The sequence below is a fragment of the Amblyomma maculatum genome, unplaced genomic scaffold, assembly GCF_055883805.1.
Source record: "Amblyomma maculatum isolate TAMU_Amacu unplaced genomic scaffold, ASM5588380v1 scaffold_13, whole genome shotgun sequence".
Classification (NCBI taxonomy): Eukaryota; Metazoa; Arthropoda; class Arachnida; order Ixodida; family Ixodidae; genus Amblyomma; species Amblyomma maculatum.
This window is the reverse complement of record NW_028146738.1, coordinates 14226924-14244603: the sequence shown is the minus strand read 5'-3', so window position 1 is coordinate 14244603 and position 17680 is coordinate 14226924. Positions and strand designations below refer to the sequence as shown.

The window sequence follows — 17680 nt, the reverse complement described above, 5'->3', positions numbered from 1 at the left end:
CACACACACACACACACACACACACACACACACACACACACACACACACACACACACACACACACACGCACGCACGCACACACACACACACACACACACACACACACACACACACACACACACACACACACACACACACACACACACACACACACACACACACACACACACACACACACACACACACACACACACACACACACACACACACACACACACACACACACACACACACACACACACACACACACACACACACACACACACACACACACACACACACACACACACACACACACACACACACACACACACACACACACACACACACACACACACACACACACACACACACAGAAAGAGAGAGAGCGAGAGAGAGAGCCTTACCCCGGAACAAAAGCAGAACGCTTAAAACTTTTTAAACCTGTCAAATACACTGTCTATACGTGGAAACATCGAAAAGTAAATATTCAAGTTTGCTTACCATGGCCTGCTGAAAAGGAAGCAGAAAGAAAAAATGGCGTGAAAGTGTTTTCTTTATTTTTATTCTTTTTTAACCTTTAATGCTTCTTTGTAGTTGAGTCTAATGCACTGTTCACCATCAACTAGATGCTGATTTAAAACTGCTATTGACCTTCCTATATTTACGCTTGGAATTCCTTTTGTTCAACTGCTCGAAGTGCCAACTAATTGCTGCGAATTGTAGACTGCCAAGAGCTTCGACCATTCCGGGCCTGATTTCCCAGCGCCAGGTGTGGCAATTATTAAACAGGAATGCGAGAATTGCCGACCGAAACAAGCGCTCGGTAAAATACTGTTACAGTAAGCTGTAATCGGCTGGTAGGTGTCCGAAGAAAGGCGTTACTGGACAATTGTGGAATTAACTTCCAGAGGCGCGAACGGTACCCGGCGGTCATTAGATAGGCTGCAAGGTTCAGGTAAACGGTCGCATAACGCTTCCGCACTAAGACTTTACATATGAATAAGGTAGTTAAGCTGTCGCAGGGGCAGAAGTGGGTCACAACACAGCAGAATAAAGGTATTATCGCGGGTGCTTGCAAGGAGGATTGCGTGAGGTATGGCGTAGGGCTGTAAGACCAGTCTGCAGTGTGCATCTGTGAATGAGCCCGAATGCTATGAAACCGCCCAACGCTCATCATACATTGGCTGATGTAAAACTTAGAGAGGTGTTTCCAGACGAATTCTGGTTAAGGACGGTGGGAATGATCCTTTTGTACTCAACGATATTATGCATTTTAAGAGAAATTGAAGATGCCGCAAATGCTGCTCTAGATGACACAATGAAATGGAGTTATCTTAGTTCTGTAAATAAAAAAAGAAAAAGAAAGAATAACAATGAGGCTGAAACTATACAGCAATGCTGAAGAGGAAGTGTGATCATATGAAAGCTTTAAACGGTTATTTCGAAGTGCAGTTACACAAGAATGTGAGCAGCTCAATTGTCATATTACAGGAATAGGCGACAGTGAATAGTTTGGTTGGAGAACTAGCGTCCAAATGACGATCAGTTATTTGCTGCCATCTGAGGTACGAAATTTCGGCTGAGGGGACGGTCAGCGCATTGATATAGTAGCACTGTATTGAATACTGGGTGGTGAAGAGAGACATAAATTAGCAAAGCAATGCAAGGAGGTTGGGTGATGAGGTTAATCTTCATGACGTAGCAACAGTACCCCGAGAAATATTTTGGCTAGTTTGGTTTGTGGGGTTTAATGTTCCAAAGCGACTCGGACTATGAGAGACGCCGTAGTGGAGAACTCCGGATATTTCGACCGCCTGGGCTTATTTGAAAGCAAAGCGAAAGCTTAGACCGGGACATAAACTCTATGCGCCAGCTGTTGCTCTGTGCACCCAATTTAATTCCACGACGAGGAAATTTTGCAAGCGGGATGTTGTAAAAAGTATCTCACCTTCAAACTCTCTTCAAAGGCACCCTTTAAATCCCACGACACGGGCACCACAGACGATGACCTAGTTCAGATCTCTTTGCGCGCTCATGGAGGTGAGGACTCTGTACGCACCCTGTTCATAAAAAGTAGCTAGGCTGCTTGCTTTGCTTCTCATTCGTAGAGCGGAACCGTCAAGGCATCCCTAAATATCAAAAGTTTGATGTCGCTCGCAGCCTCGATCGCTTTGAGGCGTTAAAGTCTATAAACCGAACCAGACGGCTTTCAAAGTGGAATACCCTAATTATTTTTGCAAATATTTAAGCTTCCGGGGAGGCATAAGTGCTCTTCTGTATGAACGATAAAAACAATCAAGCCTGAATGCTTTCGGCGAAGACGGTGTGGGTTGAGCAAAAACGCAAGCCGCTGCAATGCACGACGTTGACAATTTAAGGCGACTTCATCATCAGCCTGACTATACCAACAGCAGGGCGAAGGCCTCTCACATATTTATCCAATTAACCCGGTCCTGTGCTAGCTGCATCCACTTGACCCCTGCGAACTTTTTAACCTCATCTGCCCACCTAACTTTCTGCCGCCCCCTGCTACGTTTTCCTTCCCTTGGAATCCAGTTTGTTACCCTCAGCGACCATCGGTTATCCTCTCTTCGCACTACATGTCTTGCCCATGTCCATTTCTACTTCTTAATTTCCACTAGAATGTCGGTAACTTGAGTTATTTCTCTGACCCACTTTGCACGCTTCCTATCTCTTTATGTTACCCCTACCATTTTTCGTTCCATAGCCCTTTGAGTTGTCCTCAGCATAAGTAGAACTCCCTTGGTTAGCCTCCACGTTTCAGCCCCATAGGAGAGCCACTAAAGAAAGATAAATCTAGAATGGTCTCTGTGGAAAGGGCATCCATGACTGCGCAACAAAAAGTCCCAAGGCGTTAGGCTTACGTTGAGCGGAGACAATTGCTAAATGCTTAAAGTTTCAAACATCTAGAGTGGATGTTTCTTTTTTGTTTTTTAATAAGTGCTCTCCGCGATTCATGAGTGCATTTTCGATCTGGCGTTGGGTGATTGTCGAGGCGAACCGTAGGGAGTTTGCTGTTTCCTCCTTGCTATCCTCCCTCGGTGAGATGTTGAGCACCACTTTTTGCCTTGCTGTTGCCGCCCAAACAATCCATGAGGATATGCGTCAGCTTGGAGTTGCGGTACGGCACGTGACTAGATCGTTTGGAGAGTGCATGTAGGACATTCCTCATGTTCACAAGGGACGTGTCGACGTTCTTTGTCTTCTGTAGACTCACACCATCATTCTTGCACTCGCACAGTCGTTCGCTTCCTGCCATGTCAACCATGCTTATGAGCCCTCGACAGGCGAGTCCCGTGCGTACGTTGAGTGACGTGATTTCTAGGCGGAAGACCGAGTGGGACCGGGATGTCCGCTCCGGAAACTTTGTGGCTGCCACGGCCCGGTTCTTCCGTGCACGCTGAAGTAGTTGAGTAAAATGTTGGAAAGACTTGACAGGTACCTGAGCAAGGTTTACCACACTGACAAGCCCGTCTTTTCTCGTCATCTTGAACGGAAGATCCGCCGTCTTGGCTGTGTGCGAGAGTGGAACTAGAAGGTCACGCAGTGTTTCGTTGTACACCTTTACAAAGCTAGCTACCATCGAATAATTCCAGCAGGGGTCACTCTGAGAAGCCGCGAATACCTGTTGTATAGCACGGGGGATAATTCCTCTGCTAATGTCGTCATCACCTCCCTCCATGGTGTACTTCTTGCCGGTGCCTGAATGACCGTATGCAATGATACACACTCGACTGCCATCCAGCGCATTTTTTACAAGCTGGGATATATCCGCGTACACGTCAGCCTTGCTTGCCACGGCAGAGAAAATTCGGTCGAAACTGACGGTAAGGACTCTCTCTTCTTGATTTCCTGGGCTCATGTCGAGAACATCAATGGTTTTATCGTCTCGAAGTGTAAAGAAAGGCCGGTGCGCGCTGTTCTCAGCGGGCAGCAGAGGGCGCACACGGCAGAACATGATAATTTTGTTGTCCTTGTGTATACTCTGTCACCGTTGGTGTTGCTCTGAGGCTTTGATCTGGCTTTCTTGATCCGCCACCTTGTCACCCAGGTCGGTGGCGAGACGCAGGAGCTGTTCCGTATCTCTGATGAGTGACACAACTTGTGTCTTCAGGGACTTTTCAACTCACAGCAGGGTGGCGCTCTCGTAGGGAATATCTGCCAACCTTTTAGTAACTACGCCTAATGTCTGCTGCAGCGTCTCCAGTTGCTCTGCGGCGCCTTCAATTAATTTCACAGTGAGTAAATCTCGTTCCGCTGTGACTGTAGCCAGGTTTGCTTCGATTTCGGCGAAAGTGATTGGTGTCTGGAGGCCGAAATCCTGCCCCTATTAGCGCCTTCAAGGTTACGACAAGACGACGGCCCGTCGAGCTTTTGCACACGGGTTGCGGTTTTCGTGCAGAGTTTTTTCTTAGCTGTGGACAAGTCCTTCGCATTCTTGAGACTGGCCACGGGTCTTTGGCTTCCGGCTGGCGTGGAAGTACTTGTTTCTGCAGTGCAATCTTCGGACCGGCCACGTTTCTCGGGGCCAAGCTTTAAGCCTGGATGGGACAGGCTTTTACCCGTGTTGAGAGGGCTGCTCGAGACTAGCGTTGAGCTTTTGGAGTGCTTCATAGCTGTCTCGGTAGTGCTCCGCCGGACACTTTCTTCAGCCTGGATTCGAGGACGTTTCCTCTGTGGGCTGGCGCCGACCCTATGGCCCGAAGCAGCGGGTTGAAGCGTACGTCGGCTCATCTGCTGACGTCCGTTCTCTGCAAAAAAAAAAAAAAAGTAGTAGCCAGGTATAGCACGCGGGACACGGGACTTGCGCAAGAGCACGCGCGCCTGGCATTGCCTCCGTCGTCTTTGAGGAAGGGGGTGGGGATGCTTGCTGTCGGTTATATGTCTTATTTCGTAGGCATCTATAGGTCAATCCACACTAAGTAATCCAGGATTAGCCATTTTCCTTTTTATTTTAAGATATCATTACCTAGCGTGTTACTGTGACAAACAATATTCCAACTTGTTTTTTTTTTTTCTTCGAAAAAAGCTGTATCGCACCGTCGCAATAAGGTTAAGTGTTTGGGAAACCTCTGCACACAAAAGGAATCGTAAGGGATAAAACTTTCGACTTTTTATTATCAGGCACTTCAATAAAAATATGTATAGGTATTGTATTTTCACTTGCAGTAAATTGAACTGAATATCTTTTTATGCTTTAAAGTACAAACCAAAAAAGGGAGGCACAAGATGAATCTTTGAATTTCTTAATCAAATTTTATGCTCTGACAGCTATCATATGTTAGCGTAAGGTGCGTCCATAAAATAATTCTACCTCATTTAAAATTACTTTAGGGGCTTATTCAGCCGTTAGTTCAGTGGCGAGTTCTCGGTAAAATTAGGAGCGTTAGCAAGTTTCACAATATCATTTAGTGGCATTTTATTATCAAAGTTTAATAAAAATCATGATTGTTTCAAGCGAGGTATTGATTTTGTAATTGAGCCCTCCGTGTTTGATCTTCACGGCAGTGAACGTTGAATCCAAGTTCAGGAAGACATATGAACACCGCAGCACGGCACGTGATCTGGGAGCTATTTTTACTCCGACTGCTCCAAGTGCCACTTTTCCAATGAATTCTGTTATTAGAGACCGAAAGCTCTTCCCGGCGGAAGAGAACCCCCTAGCGTTCACAGTGCGGAACACTTCTCCCTCTGTTCGTGCTCGGCTGAAAGCTGCGGATTCGTTATATAGCCCTTCTACTAAGGAAAGGTTTGGACAACTCCTAAGGAAAATTTTGGAAAAAGGACCACTAAAGAAATTTTCGAAAAGTCAACTAACATACTATTTCTTTATCATGAGAGCGAATGAAGAAGTGATGAGAGAATGTTGTTTTCTTAAATGTTTCTGTTTCCTAAATGATGTCACATGAAATGGTGGCATCATTCAAGCGAGATTTGCGTCCTTTGCAGTGGTGACATTTGGAAGCAAGGTAGGCTTAAAGGGGTCATGCAATGCCTAAAACGGGGTAAAGCAAATCGGTCGAGAGATAGGTACTCCCTCACAGGTCAATTCACCGCAAGAATTTTTTAGCTAGCTTCATTAACACCAGAGATATCGGCGATTAAAAATGGCGCTCCTCCTCGCTCCCCTCAACTCAACACTCCAAGACGCCAGAAAAAAAAAAAAAACGAAGAAAACAGCTCGGGAACTCCGCCTCGCTAACCCCGCCCACGAAGCGTCATCGGGTGACGCTCGGTTCTCAGACTTCCGGTCGTCGCGCCTGTTTTCCCCCGAGCGTCGCCCATGCATTCCCGGTCTCTGCCTTTCCCGTCCCGTCTGCGTTTGTATAGCTTTCAACCTTGTCTGCTGTCTTCCTCGGCCGCCGGTGTCTTCAGTTTCTTGACCTCTCGGAATTGTGTGCGACAGCAGCCCGAACGACTCGGGTCGTTCGCGAGCGCATACCTGCACGTGGGAGTCCACACATAACGGCGGCCGCCGCGGAGGGAGACTTTCCTTCATATCCCTGTCCCATTCAGCGCAAATTAGCGTGCACTCCTGCCGAGCACGGCTTTCTACAAGACCGCTTTCTTCTCTCACGCTGCCTGGGTCAGTCTCTTTGGTACCGTCTTCTGCGGTTTGACCAACGGCGGCCGGTGATCCCTCGCGGAGATGACGCGATAGCATCGACTCTGCATGGATGCTGGCAGACGATCGAGCGTGCGAGTTGCCCGCGTGCAAACATATGTCGTCGTCGCTTTTAGTCCGGAGCTGTTTTCATTATGGTCGGCGAGAGGCATCTCTTGTGCATAACTAATGGAATGTATACGCGTACGTATCATCGACGAGAGCACGGACTGATGATCGCTACAGAGTTTGGATATCGGATGACAGGTGAGCACTAATTATTCGTCCGCGAATCTTAAAAATGAGATTAACAAAAAGGATAGTGTAGTGTTGTTTTTTTTTGACGTCCTTTCGCACATCGTTTAGGAAGTGCCAATGCGCAACGTGCGCGCGTGTTTATCTCATGTGTACGCATCGTCCGAGCCAGAATCGACGGCGCAAAACATCAGCAAAGCCGCTCGGCACATTCAGTTCGGCAGCGCAGGTTGTCACTGATTTTCGCACCGACACGCAAGAATCGCGCACATGAGCATGCGAGCGGCTACGCTAGAGATGCAGCGAAGCGGGTGATTCCAAAACGCCGTCCGCCGTGGCTTCGACGCAAATAAGGCCTAGCGACGACCAGGGAGCAGCGCACGATCGGAGTGCCGTCGGTCGCAGCGCCCGCGGACGCCATCTCTGCGGTAACCTGGCGACATCCGGTGCTGCACATAAGCGGTGCGAATTTGTGTACTTTCGCGATGAAGCTGAGGACAGACCTTTTTTGACGCACGTTTCATTTACACGCGGGTTGATGCTGCCTTTTTAATCGGTACGGTGTTGAACCGGACCTGCGTGCTCTTTTCGCACTGCCGCACCGACGCGCACTTTCAGTCGGACGCACATAGTTTAGGAAGTGCCAATGCGTAACGTTCACGCGTGTTTTATCTCATGTGTACGCATCGGCCGATCCAGAAACAACTGCGCAAGACATGAGCAAAGCAACTCGCCACATGCAGTTCGGCAGCGCAGGTTGTCACTGTTTTCCGAAGCTACACGCAAGAATCGTGCACAGGAGCACGCGAGCAACTACACTAGAGGCGCAGCGAAGCGGACGATTCTAAAATGCCGTCCGCCGTGGCTGCGATGCAAGAGAAACAAGGCCTAGCGACGAGCAGGGAGCAGCGCACGACCGGAGTGCCGTCGGCCGCAGCGCCCGCGCCTGGCGGCATCGGGTGCTGCACTTAAGCGGTGCGAATTTGTGTACTTTCGCGATGAAGCTGAGGGTACACCTTTTTTTGACGCACGTCACATTTAATTATTAACACGCCGCACAAATGGTCGATGCGGCAAAGACGAGACGGGACTACAATACGCTGCTGCGCCGTCGGTCGGTACATAAAGGTTGATGCTGCCTATTTAATCGGTACTGTGTTAAATCGGTACGGTGTTAAATCGGACCAGCTAGTGCTCTTTTCGCACTCCTGCGCCGACGCGCACTTTCAGTCGGACGCCACCACCTTTTCGGTTAACATCGCGAACCGAAGCGCCAAGCTCGGGTTCACGCATGCATTGCAGCACTCGAGCAGACGACTTTCGCAGCTACCGGAAGTGTGTCAGTGACGTAGAGGGCGTCGCGGCTGCAGCCAATGGCAGCCTGTCGTGGCCTGTCACTGTGTCACTGGTGACGTAGGAAATCACGGCAGAATAGTCCCAAATCTCACCGCCACGCGGAAATGGCGCAGCCCGCGAATTTCAAAAAACGCTGTTTTTGAAAATTAATAATAAATCGCTGGATTTTTTCCGATGAGTTTTACTTTGAACGAATGCTCGGAAGCATTCGTTCTACACATTAAAAACGTTTGTCAGTGACCTTTCTAGCCGTTTCATGCCCCCTTTAAAATGCGTTGTCTGATCGCCCGTCTTGGCATGTTCCGTCAGTCTAGTGTTTATAAGTTCTTTCCGTTAAGATATTCTATTGGTGTGTTCCTGATGATCATAGGAACCCTGCTCTTCTTTCAATACGCTTAAAAACGTGTTTTCCGACTACTTAACGAAAGCATTTAATATACATCTATTTGACTTCAGCTAAAGGAAGTCGACATAATATTCGTTTTTTTCCTCCCCTTCTGCTTGTCATGCACTATGCCGGGAGATTTTGCTAGTGACGCACCCATTTACCTACACATGTAGTCTCCAATTCTCTACTCCCCTCTTCCGTAGATCGATATTCGTACGAGCCACGATTAATAAAATTTATTCACATCCTCCCTCTCTGCGACGGGGGAATCTGAAAATTCGGATTCATTGATGGGTTTTATTCTAATACTGCGAAATAGCATGAAATGTGTCCAGAGGTGAGTGTCTGATACATTATTTACTTTTGCGCAACATGATCCTAGAAACCTGCATTGCACAGTCATGCTGATGACGATAAAGCACCTTTTTTTAGGCGTGCTAAGACATGTCGGGCCTCTTTTTGCCTACATGATGCAACTGTTTAACCGACATTTCGTGAAGTTCGCAGTTACTAAGCAGACAGTGAGAGCAGTTTAAAACCTGCTGTCAGCGAGAGATAGACAGACTCTACTACACCCGGGCAGTGAACGTGCATTGCGCCATTAACTGTGTACACACCGTTCTTCAAGCAGGCCAGTAGGCGGGCACTTCAGCAGCAGGAAAATATCGTTAGCTAAAATGAAGGTACGCCGTAGTTATGTAGATCGTGGCATACGTGAGTGAAAAAAAAAGAACGATGAAGATGGATGGTGCAAGTGCTTCGGGCAGGAAAAAGACGATGCAATCTACCCACACGACTACGAGCCTCAATGTGCACAATGTGGCACGGAGGCGGACTTATACCACATGGTGTGGGTCTGTCAGTACGACACAGCAGTAGAAGGGATAAGAAGCACGACGATTGAGCGGTGAGAGCAAATGCTACTCGAGCCCGAACATTCGGCACTGGCTGACTGTAAGGACAAGGGCGGCTGGAAAATCCAATAAACTCCCGGAGGAGCTCTTCGTCATCTGACTTGAAGGTATTATGTACAAGATTCCTTTGACATGTGGGAAGGCGTATGGGGGGCACACAGCCTGAAGCCTCAATGAGAGGTTAAGACAGCACTCAAATGCGTGTGCAGCATTGTCGACCCCAGGAAACCTTGCGACCCATTGCTCTCGTTGTGGAAAGGATGGCACTCAACAGGACGCAAGGGGTAAACATAATGTAGCCAGTTTCACGGAAACCAAGGTGCTGCCTCAGGCAAAAGACGCTTTGAAAAGAGAGATAATAGAAGCATTTCAGAGGATTTCGCGTCAGGAAGGGGAATGCCTGAGTTCGTTCGTTTGGACAACAGGACAAGAAGATAGGCACAATTTGCTATTATTTTCGTCTTTTTTTTCCTTCTGAATTTTTCTTCGCATTATTCCCGAATTTTCTCAATTTTCTTCTTCCTATTGTAACCTTACTTCTTTTTTGTCATGCTTTCGTCTTCTTCATACCACCAATAATAGCCAGTAAGAAGTGTGCGCATCATCGATGGGAACGTCTTGCTGTAGTCTCGTGTGTGTGTGTGTGACTGTGCAGCGCCAGAAGTCTTCAGACTCCCGGGTTTATTTCAATAAATCATCATCATCATCATCATCATCATCATCATCATCATCATCATCATCATCATCATCATCATCATTACCATCATCATCAGGACAGAGGCCCGTGCAGGCTCGCATAGCATGATTGCGCATTGAGCGCGCGACAAAGACGACACCAGAGCTTCTCTAACGGACGCTGCCAAAATGAACGAAGAAGGGCACGACAACATCAACAGCTTCTACATATACATTTCAGTCGATGAGGATGAAACCACCGTGGACTGCGAAGACCACATTGACTACCAAGAAGAGGGCGCAGACTGGGTGAGTTTTCTTCACAGACCTCGTAGACTGGGCCTGTCGGCCCTCCGAAATTCGAACTTCTTTTTCGTTGAAGATAAGAAATAATAACGATGGGTGCTTTCGAATATCGAGAGCAGGTAGGCCAAACTTTATTCAGTTTTCATTCCCGCAACGTTGCTCCCTGTTACCGTTTGTTCTTTGTATGGTATTTTGTGTTTTGCCGTCGTATTTCTTCCCCTCTCCGTGCATCCGGCAACAGTTAGGCTTTCATTCCCTGCTACTCGCTCCTTGTAATCGTACGTATAACGAACGTTTTGCAATTATGAGCACAAGATGGAGACACGAACTTGAAAAAAAGATATAGCACGAAATTAGCTCACTCATCCCAATGCCTTTTTAGGCGAATAGGTGAGGCTCATTTTCATTGGAAAATTCTATCTCACAAGAGAGGATTTTTCTCCGTTTTCAAGAAACGCGTTTCTCCCTCCGACCTCTTACTGCTCGACGCTTCCCATTCTCGGCTTCGTATCCTAAATAGTTTGGCCCTAGTCAGGTATTACCGAATGCAGTGTGAGATTTGCACGAAATTAAATTAGATAAGTTTTGTGCGTTCAGGGGTTCTGCCTGACGCTAACTGTTTTTGTTTGTGTATGAAATTAATTCCTTCAACGCCGCTTTCCAGACATAAGCATGCGGACAATGCTCATGTTATATGAGGACAAGCGCTCTCTATTGTCGCGTATATACCAGTATCTAAAATATTTATTTTTTTTTCATTTTAATTTCTTTTCCTCGCTTCATTGGCGCTGCTTCGCTGTTTTTGCAACGCATTCGAGAAGATGACGCAGATGTTATCACCAGATCGAAACAAGTGCGATAGAAAATCGACATAGGTGGGCATACGGTCCAGGTTGGATTGCTTCAGGAGCGCGACTGCGGGAAGTGTACGGGGCGTATTCTTTGGATGCTTGAGCAAAATGGCGCAGTGTTGAGTACAGGCGCCGAACTGCGCAATCGTAATTTCTCGTTGCCTTGGGTCAACTTAAGTCTCTGTCATCGCGGCCAGCTTTGCGTTGCACTTAACAGGCTCGTCCGTTACTGTTGTGTGTAACGGAACACTAATTCCGCCATCCTCCTGTACCATTTCACTTTTTGCACCGCAGGCCAGGGGCACTGCGCGAGAACCTATGCCGGATACAGCTCCCCAGAGCCCCACATTGGACGACGAGGTGAACGACGCCATTGACATGAGCCTAAGAATCGTCGCAAAGGACGGTAAGCCTGCCCTGTTAGCATAATCGAGGTCGTTGTAAAGACAATCTCTTTGCGCTTACCTTTATGCCTAGAGGCTGGTGAGCGTCTGACGCGCTTAGGAATGGCCCACGTCCTCCCGTTGGTCTGTCATGTAATCAACGCCTAATAGCCACTTTGAGTGGCAGCGGCGAGCGCTTTTGGACGACCTTTTCACTGCCAGAATATATGCCCGAAATGGAGAAACTGTATAATAATTAGCTCTCTAGCCGCATCGTATATGCAGACTTTCTCGTATGGTGTACTGTAGCGGACGGCGCATAATAATAATGATGCATGCCGAAACAAGCAATATATATATATATATATAGGGTGGCTCTGGTGAACACTCTCAAGGTTCGTATACAGACAACATAAATACCCAAGAAAGTAGCAGGGGGGACAGCGGCCGATGTAGCTCAGTTGGAAGAGCACCGGACGCGTTATTCGGAGGTCGTGGGTTCGGATCCCACCATCGGCACGTTGTTTTTTCTTCTACTTTGTGTTTAATTATCTTTCCCCTAAACAGATTACATTACTAATTTCTGTGATTACCCAAGTAAACATTAAAAAAAATACATAAAGTACCATCCCCAACGCTTTCCTTGGCCTCGCCGACTGTTGGCTTCTTTCCTTCATATATATATATATATATATAAAAACAACGTGCCGATGGTGGGAACCGAACCCACGACCTCCGAATATCGCGTCCGGTGCTCTTCCAACTGAGCTACATCGGCCGCGGTCCCCCCTGCTACTTGCTTGGGTATTTATGTTGTCTTTATACGAACCTTGAGAGTGTTCACCAGCGCCACCCTCAACCATAGCGGCGGACGTGGAACGTCCTTTGTTACGGCCAGCGTCACGTAGAACGTGATCAAGAGCGAGGGCGAAAGCTGTGCGAGAACTCTCTTACGCTACCTTACGCAGTCTTAAAGCCATAGGTAGCGTAAGAGGGTTCTAGCATTTCGCCCTCGCTCTTGTTCCCGTTCTACGGGACGCTGGCGGTAACACACGACGTTCCACTTCCGCCGCTATGATTGAGGGTGGCGCTGGTGAACACTCTCAAGGTTCGTATACAGACATTAATACCCAAGAAAGTAGCAGGGGGGACAGCGGCCGATGTAGCTCAGTTGGAAGAGCACCGGACGCGATTTCGGAGGTCGTGGGTTCGGTTCCCACCATCGGCACGCTGTTTTTTCTTCTGCTTTGTGTTTAATTTTATTTCCCCTAACCAGATTGCATTACTAATTTCTTTGATTACCCAAGTAAACATTAAAAAAAAACATAAAGTACCATCCCCAACGCTTTCCTTGGCCTCGCCGACTGTTGGCTTCTTTCGTTCATGTATTATAACGAGCACCCTCATTGCCCCGATATATATATACATATATATATATATATATATATATATATATATATATATATATATATATATATATATATATATATATATACGAGTTAATTCTTCTAGCAAGACTAAATATTGGTACGTGAATGTTTTTGATATCAGTGATATGCACACGAACATATCAAACTCAGTGTGAGTTTCATTTGCCCTGAAAATATATTCAGTCCACGGAGTCAGTGACATCCCACTTGCCTGCATGCAGTTCTTGTTTTAAACATTTTTGTCAAAGCTGTTCAGACCGCAATCAGGCAACTTTTTGTGTCCCCGTTATTTCTTATAAGAGCCAGACTTTTGTGAACAGCTCCTTCTTTTTCTCTCTCTCTGTCAAAACTTTATTTCCCGCCGTAATTTTTGCGCGTCGCCAGAACAGCCAATGAGTTAGCCTGCTCGAAAGCTGTCTTTTGTGCGGGCACCTTGCTTCCTGTAAGGTATGTGAAGAAAGCGCGCCCTTTAATCGTTATAGCTTTAATAGCAAGGATACAGCAGCACAAACACCCGAGGATTTTCGGCCTTGCAGGTCCGTTCGCCGGCAGAAACGGAGCGAGCGTCTTCTCTGCTCTTTTCGTTGCGTCCATTGTTCGATGCAAGGCATTCTGCTGTTTCGACTACTGGTCGAGCGGGAAGGAGGGCCAGTTTCTCACGCGTGCATTGGAACATATAGCGAGAGCATCATTACTATCCCTCATTATACAGGCTGGCTCGCCACGGCTTTCTGTGTGGTCACTGACCCGCTGTAGGTTCGGTCAAAGCGAGCGCGAAATATATCTACTCTTGTCGGACTTTCGGTGTGCCTCGTAACCTATCTTTTCTGTTCAGAGGCGTGAGTTTCGCCTATGGGCATCAGACGGCATTCATCTCACTCGCACGATCACAACAGAGTAACGCAGAAAGCATAGGCCTATGGCCACAGGCTTGCATATTTTAGGCCTGCTTGTGGCGCACCAGAAACAGGGCAGAGGCTTCAACGCGCTGCCAACTTTAGCGCCAGGGCCACGGTTTTATTGTGGCGGCAGACAGGGAGCACCCCCAGTGCGTAGGTCGCGGATAAATCACGCGCCGCAGTTGTCGCTCAAGTTATGCCTTATCCTCGTCTTGTTTGCCTCAACATTATAAGGAGGGGGGGTGTTACTAGATCAGCGGCGGTGGTGTGTCTGTCTGCAGTTGCAACGCGAACGTAAATAGCGAAATGAGAGGTACTGTGCTGTACGTCTTGCGGGATAGTTTGTGTTCTAAAAAAATAATTTTCCGCTGCTTCACTGTAATGCCGTTTATATATCATGCTGCTCGTGAAAAGGTGTTGCATTTCTGTTTATGAACATAGGAGTCTTGTAAATGTGAACTTTCACTTCATCTTGAAACACCATAGAGATTTTATCTCAAAAAGTGTAGGGCCGGTTTTCGAATTGCGAAAAGAGGAATACTTCTGCGTGAGTGCAGTCGAGTAGCTTGTCGAGCCTGTGGTCCGTCATTCCATATCAGGCCAGAAGTCTCCATTGACCGCCTTTTAAACCGCCATTTGATTGCCGGCGGCAGGGTGGCAGGTTGCCTTGAGACGGACTGGGAGACAAATGGGCGTCTGTAATATCCTCTGCCGTCGTGCGGTGGAAGGATTACAGCAGAGATAAACATTTTAGTATCATGGTACAGGAATGTTTTTTTTTTTAAACTGAACTTCAGCATTTTTGGACACAGCAATTAACTAAAATATCGTGAGATACTGTTCTGAAACTATTTATCGGATTTGTATATTCTTTTAATGCGTAACAAATACATAATTTATACATAATTTAATAATGAGCTTGTTTATAAATTCTGGACGCGGTCTAAAAATCCGTATTTTAATAGCTATGAGAGATACTTCTGTGTGGTATGTACAGATGGGTTGAACATAACGGCAAACATCATACACGTGATAGAGATTAGTATTAGACGATTACTTAGCATGAATTGATAAACAAATTTTGTATCTTCGATGTTAAAGGTTTCAAAGGCGAGTTTTCGGCATTTCTTATTTCTATCTGCACTGCCGATCAAAAATGGTAAAAACTGGGTTAAGCTTTAATGTTGACGGCTCTCAATTTCGTATAATTTTTATTGAAATAATGAATATGGAGCTGATTTGCCATTTAGTTCATTATTAGAGTAATAACTATGCTTTATCATGGACATTTGTGCGCCTTGCTGCACAATACAGTCGTAAACTGCAACGAGGTACACCTTGCAGGTTTTCAAATAAAAATCTGTAATCGTTCATGAGACGGCGCAGAACAGGCTACAAAAATGCCTATGTGCCAAGCTATATAGAGGGTTCAACGAAGAAAATAATAAAAAAATAAGAAAAAAATTATAAGTTCTTGTAATCCATTTTTTTTTTTACTCTTTTCAGCACAAAATGGTAAGGAAACGTCCTCCCTCTATATATTTGTTTTGCCTAAGCAACTGTGGGCTTGTAACAGCTTTCATACCAAAAATTAAACTTGTTTGAACTTGTGTGTACGTTCGCTGTACCGAAGTGACTTGAGTATCCATTCCACATTTTATATCCTGGCTTGAGATTTATTTGGGCTCAGTTGTGGGTAGTGTTTCGCATACACACCAGAGCTCGAGAAACAGGGTTGTGAATACTGCCCGCTGATTTCTATTTACGAAAGCTGGATTACTTGGGAGTAATTACTTGGTGATAGAACGATACCATGACAGCGAGTTAGAACACGACATACAATCGAGGAACGCTTCACAAAGAGAAAGTTTTGCAAATTCTGCTGTTCCCACTAATCGTAGCCGGAATCTTGCGGAACTGCCGAATTCAGCCTAAAGCTTGAAAAAACAAAAACAAAATATAATTGAAGGGAGAAAAAAATAATTGAAATGAAACATACATTTGCATTCTGTGCAGTTTTCTGCTGCTTGGATTATGAAGACTGGCTAGCAACGGTGATCGCCGTGAAGGGTGATAATGAATACAGCAAAACGCTCTAACTAGAGTTATGAGCTACACGGTTCCTATTGGCAAACAGTTTCAGTCTAAAGACTGTGTATGAGGGGGTGAGGCAGGCCTAAGTAATAATAGATCATAAACATAGCGGACAATGGGAAGGACGTCTAATCGTGATAGCCTTTGCTACACGTGGAAATGAAGAGCGAGCAATGCCTTTGCGGAGTTTGGAGAGGAGGGACTTTCGATTGCTGCCAAGGGTCCGTATGCGTAGATCTCGTGCCTCCATTTTAGGTGCTGACTTCTCTTCCCTACCGGCCACGTCCAACACGATTATCGCCTTTTTTTTGTTCTTGTTGTCATAACAGGGAAGGACTGGGACTTATCTGTGACGATGCGGTATTTCTTCCGAGGTTTTCGATTATAGGCGAGCCAAGTTATTTGCCTTCGCGCTTGCCGCACAGTTGCAAACATACACTTGCGTGGTTTCCCCACGGCCGATCTAATGAGGAGGATGTTTTGCACACGCAGCCGAAATGGGCGACGAGGAGCTCGCAAGTACGGTTATGGAACTGGCCTCACACGCTCTGGGTCTCGAATGTGTTGTGACGACGCCGGACCTGCTCGCTCGGCCATGGCAAGGTGTCATCGCTAGCGAAGACATCGATACTCCCGAAGGTGAGTGCAGCTTGCGTTGGTTTGTGTTCCTTGTTCACGTATCGTTTAGGGAGCACGTTGTGGTTGTTTGTGATAGTCAATGCCTTAATTTAACACCTTTCAAAGAAGTACATATTTGTAACTTCAGTGCGCCGTAACTACGTATTCCGATGGTTTGTGGACAGGAGGTGGAAAGGGTGGAGACAGAGAAAAAGGGAGTGAAAACTTTTATTTGAAAAACCGACGAGTCTGCGGCACGGAAAGAGTTGGGCCAAATTACTCTGTAAGGGATGCTACCGCTGGTCCACATTTCGCGTGCAGGCTATCCCCTTTCAAGGCCCCCAGTAGGTTTCAAAAAGTGGGAATGGCGAAGACGTTGTATTTTTCCTTTTTTTTTTGTGGACAGATTTGGTACATGAATTTGGTAAATAGTTTTAATTCGCAAATGACGAATATTTTCTAAAAAAAAAACTTTATCAATAAAATGACAAAGTACCAAGGCCATTAAATTTGGGTAGCTTCTTCACTACTTCGATGTACAGCGAATCAGGCACGTTTTCGAATAAAACAAAACGCTTGGTTTTTAACACCAGATTACTGATAGATATTTTCGTCCAGTCACCGGAGAGATGGTCACTCCGTTTCAGAAAACATTACTTCCCAAATGCTCATCAATGGTAATTCTCCAGAGCAACAATTTTATGTATTGGCTAGCAAGAAGCAGTGAAAATGTTCTACTACTGCACGAGCTCCACCTAACTCGCGCATTCTCGAATAATGCAAAGAACCATGGTCCGATCATTTTCTTTCCAGCTTTACTCAAGGGCCTAATATGTATAACCAAGATTCGCAACAGACATGAAAAAGCATTCATAGTTTCGCTAGAAGAAGCGGTAACTGCGA

General features: G+C 46.3%; 1 non-coding gene across 1 annotated transcript; it reads left to right on the top strand.

Moving 5' to 3' along the window:
• Positions 1-12892: 12892 nt before the first annotated feature.
• On the top strand, positions 12893-12964 carry TRNAR-GCG (transfer RNA arginine (anticodon GCG)). The gene has a single exon. It is a non-coding gene; the product is annotated as a tRNA-Arg (tRNA).
• The last annotated feature ends 4716 nt before the right edge of the window (positions 12965-17680 follow it).